Below are 4415 nucleotides of genomic sequence, written 5' to 3' on the forward strand. Positions count from 1 at the left end.
TAACAGACTGCTGATGCATGAAGTTTATAACCATTAAGGATATCCTGTCCCGCTCATGGCAAACAGACCCACCGAAGGAATCCAGAATGTGTGGAGTGAGTGCTTATTGGAAGGAACTAGAAAAGACTCTGGTCCCCAAACTGGACCCTCCTAGTTTTAGGCCACCAAGTTTCCCCATATTCCTCATCGCCTTCTTCTTTCAAGGGTCCCATAACACATCAGAATCCAATCATAGCACATCCCTCTCTGTTGTGTCTAATACAGTGTTGATAAACCTTGTTGCAGTTGGGGCCAATGTGAAGGTATAGAAATTATTCAGGGAAGAAGAAAAGCAGAATCAGTCGCTGATATTTTCATCCCACATTGTTGGAGTTTAGTTAAGGAAAACACTTGCTAATACAATTCCAATTTCATGCATTGCCAATTGGAGACTGAGTTAGGTGATGCAAATCAATGATGAATTCCCGTGAGTTCTAAGGTGTTTCCTGTAAAGTAGGTTAATACAGACAAGTATAGATTCTATTGACCTCTCAAAAGCTCAAAAACTCAAAGACCAATACCACATCTAATAGATCAGGTAATAGAGTGACTTTCATGAGATCAACTGAGGTCTTAACATCAGTTCTAACTCAATAACTATGTGTCTTTGGGTTAGGACCTTTCCTGTCCTGGAAAGATTCAACTGGAAAAAGACCTCCAAATTCCTGGTAAGAACAGAATGAACAATATCATTCTCAAAATTAATTATCACAGGAAGTTCAGTCCTTGTAACATCACTGTTCCTTAAAATACATTCTCTGAGAGAGAACAACAAAATATCTGGACAATCATCATGTTCACCCTAAGCCATGCTTTTCCTGCTTAAATATTCCACACTTATCCACGAAGGAAGATCTTGAACACACAAGTAGTAAGATGATGGACCCATTGCAGGATTCCATGGCAACAACAGAAGCCATGAGGAGCAGGATTGCACAATCACAGTCCTAAAATAGACACAGAGCAGAACCATTATGACAGGATGGATGACCTGTCCAGAGTAGTCCCAGGGCTCTCACACAGTACTAATATACTTGTTACAGACCTGCAAATCCAAATGTGATCCTAGATTTCTGCTCAATTCTCTCAGAATGAGGACAGAAAAATAAACAGTCATATTTTCAAGCTTCCTTTTCCCAAACGTGCCCTCACTCTCCTCTTGCAGAAGTGATGAGCCATGATCAAATCTGGGGAGGGCAGTGATGGACCAGGAGTCTAGATCAATCCCATTGTACTGGGCACCATCCTGGGAACTGGGTTTTCATCCTGCAAAGTTATTGTGGTGAATTTCATTTTGATGAGCATGAGTGTGTAGAGGTGAGAGAAGTAAAATATCTCTACCTTCAAATAGTTTGAGGAAGAAAATGGGGTGGGGACGGGGGGCATCATTTTCATTCTACTAATTGATTTCCATTGTTCCCTTGTTCAGTGGCAGGAGTGGCCATGTCACTCAATCCCTGGATCCACATCCTTATCACCACGATTCAATGCACACAACATATCCCACCAAGAAACAACCGGCAGGCAAAGGATCACAGGCTTCCCCCTCAAGTCCAAGGCTCAATAGTGCAGGAAGACTCTTACAGGATCACCTGTGACACCTGATCACACGGTGGGCAAATGGCTGTGGTTCCAGGGATGCAGGTTACTCACTGGCTCACTGAGTGTGGCTTGAGTTGTTCTGCTCGGACCCTCCAATCATCCCTATTTTGCACAGATGTAAGTCATGAAGGCTTGCATGTTCCAGAACAAAATCTAATAGTGAGGAAAAGGAGACGATCACATATCTGAATGAGTTAAAAGTAGAAAGTTCAGTTTCCAAAGAGCCTAGGAATAGGCATTTTTCCCTGAACTTTTGACTTAAGTATTTCTGTACTATGTTTGGGTCCTCATTTATGTTTTCAGATGGACTCCATAGGGTCATAGGTTCTTGAGATGATGCAGCATGCCATATGTAATGTTGAAAACAGACAAACTGGAGTATGGTTGTCCTGCGAATCCTGTATTCCTCAAATAGACGCAGATAATGTAAAAGCTCTGATGTCGACAATGGATTAATCCATTGATGGATTCATAATTGATAAGACTGCTGGGAGATTTCGGGGCCTCATTGGAGGCATAGGTCACTAGGGGAATTCCCCTGAAAAGGGTATCTTCTCTATAAATGCCCCCCCCTCTCCTTCCCATTCACCCTGAGGCAAGAAGCTCTGTTCTGACACGACTTTCTGCCATGGTGTTCTGTCTTACCTCAGGCCCAAAGCCATGGAACCAGAGACAATAAACTGAAACCACTGGAACCATGAGCCAAAATAAACCTTTCCTCCTTTAAATTCATTTATCAGGTACTTTGTCACAGTAACAGAAAGCCGACTAACACAGGCCCACGAAGGCCCATGTGTTCAAGGCTTAGTCGCCAGCCTGTTGTGTGATATGGAGGGAATGGAGCCTGAAGGAAGTGGGGCCTCGTGCAAGAAAGTTAGATCATTGAGGGCATGCACTTGAAGGAGATAGTGTAACCTAGCTCCTCTTTTCTCTCTTCTTTCTCCACCCCCATCTTTCCTGGCCTTTAGGAGATGAGCAACTTCTTTTGCCATGAGCTCTTGACATGGCCTCACCACAGGCCCAAAGACAGTAAGGCCAAATGACCATGGACTGAAAACTCAGAAACCTTGAGCCAAAACAAACCTTTCCTTTGCCCAGAGGATACCGTGAGAGCATGTACCAGCTCCCGAGCTGGAGCCTGGGTTGAGGCCCACAGCGGGCCATGGAGCAGCGTTACTGGTAGCAGGGCTACTTGGTGCACCTGCTCCCCAGGCCTGCATGAGGCTGGGTGCCTGAGATAGAGGCGCCACCACCCCGAGTCATGTTACACATCTGTGGCCTGGTCCTGCTGCCACTGCTGCAGTGCTCGCCTGGTTCTCAAGACCTGCTGTGACAGATGAGGTTGCGCAGCAAGGAGTGGGCCGGGCTGCCACCAGGGGTGAAAGCGTGTGGTGGACCAGGCAGAGGCTGAGATCATCCAGCTGCTGAAGCAGCCAATTTGAGCATCATGAAGATGAGCCAGAAGAGGCTGTGCTCTTTTTGCATGATGCTCTTTGCCTTCCCTATCAGAGCCATAACCGGAAAGCCATCACTTAATGATGTGATGGCCACCTTCACATACTATATGAGGTCAACTAGAAATTGCAGAACAACTTTTGAAAGCAACAATGAGTTACCTGCTTGGAGGGGGAATGAAGCAGGGAGGCAATACAATAGTTGAAATCTCCCTAAAACTGGCCAGTATCTATGCTGCTCAAATAGACAAGGCTTTCCTCTCACTGGCCATGAATTCTGCATTTCACCTCTAAAGGAAAGAACTGAACAAGAAAAAGAAATAGCAGAAGACGTTATGTCAGTGGAAGAAAAAGACAATACCCACCCCCTTCTGGGCATGTGCTTAGACTCCTGTGCCTGCTGCCTTCTGTTCTCAAGCAGCCATCATAGGCACAAAGGGTGTCTGGGGAAGCTCTGCGGATTTCTGAAGAAATACAAGGAGAAAGATACTCACAGACCACTGTGCTCACGAATGACCTGGCTACTACTCTGGATGCACAGAGTTGAGCACTTCGATGAGGCCTATATTTATGTGCAAAGGGCATCAGATCTGGCATGGTAGACAAATCGTCCTGTGCTGCAATCTAGCTGCAATTGTGATAGGCAGAGAAGGATATACACAAGCAGAAGAGATCTACCGGGAAGCATTGAAACGAGATGAGGTTTCTGTACAGCACGTCAGGGAAGAATTGGCTGAGCTGTCAAGAAAAAGTAGATCTTTGACTTAATATTATCAAGCTCTAAACCCATTTTTGTTGTAGGGATGGATGTTCCTAGGAACCCAAAGGAATAACTGTTATTCCAGTGTCTGTGGCACCCAAATCAATAGTGTAAATCCGCTGTTCTTGGTGCTCAGGTTTCCTCAACTTAGCCTTGGTGAATGACAAGGTGTATTAAACCGCCACACTTGTTTTTACAAGAAAAACAACTTTCACCCTCGACTAATGATGACCTCTAAGGACTGACTTTAAGTGATGCTTTCCATTGTAACATAAGGTTAGGTGCTGTCCAGGCTGGTCTACGTGTAATTATAGATGAAGATGGGCCACGTTTCCTCTGGGTTGTGGGTTTGGGGTGTGATAATTATGCCTGGCATCTCTACCAAAAGATTTTGGTCCACTGATTTGCTCCCTTTTCTTCTCTTACTTTGTCAATATCTGGCAGACCACAGCTACCTGTTTCATGGCAAAGGGTAATTACAGTGAGTCGTGCCTCTTCCCTATTCCATGAAGCACAGAGGGATTTAAACACATAGATTAGGAAAAGTATTACCTTAGTTT

The 4415-nt window shown here is 44.8% G+C and overlaps 1 pseudogene; it reads left to right on the top strand.

Moving 5' to 3' along the window:
• Nucleotides 1-2755: 2755 nt before the first annotated feature.
• LOC107152497 lies at nucleotides 2756-3863 on the top strand (annotated as a pseudogene).
• The last annotated feature ends 552 nt before the right edge of the window (nucleotides 3864-4415 follow it).

The sequence above is a fragment of the Marmota marmota genome, unplaced genomic scaffold (assembly GCF_001458135.2).
Source record: "Marmota marmota marmota unplaced genomic scaffold, marMar, whole genome shotgun sequence".
NCBI lineage: Eukaryota > Metazoa > Chordata > Mammalia > Rodentia > Sciuridae > Marmota > Marmota marmota.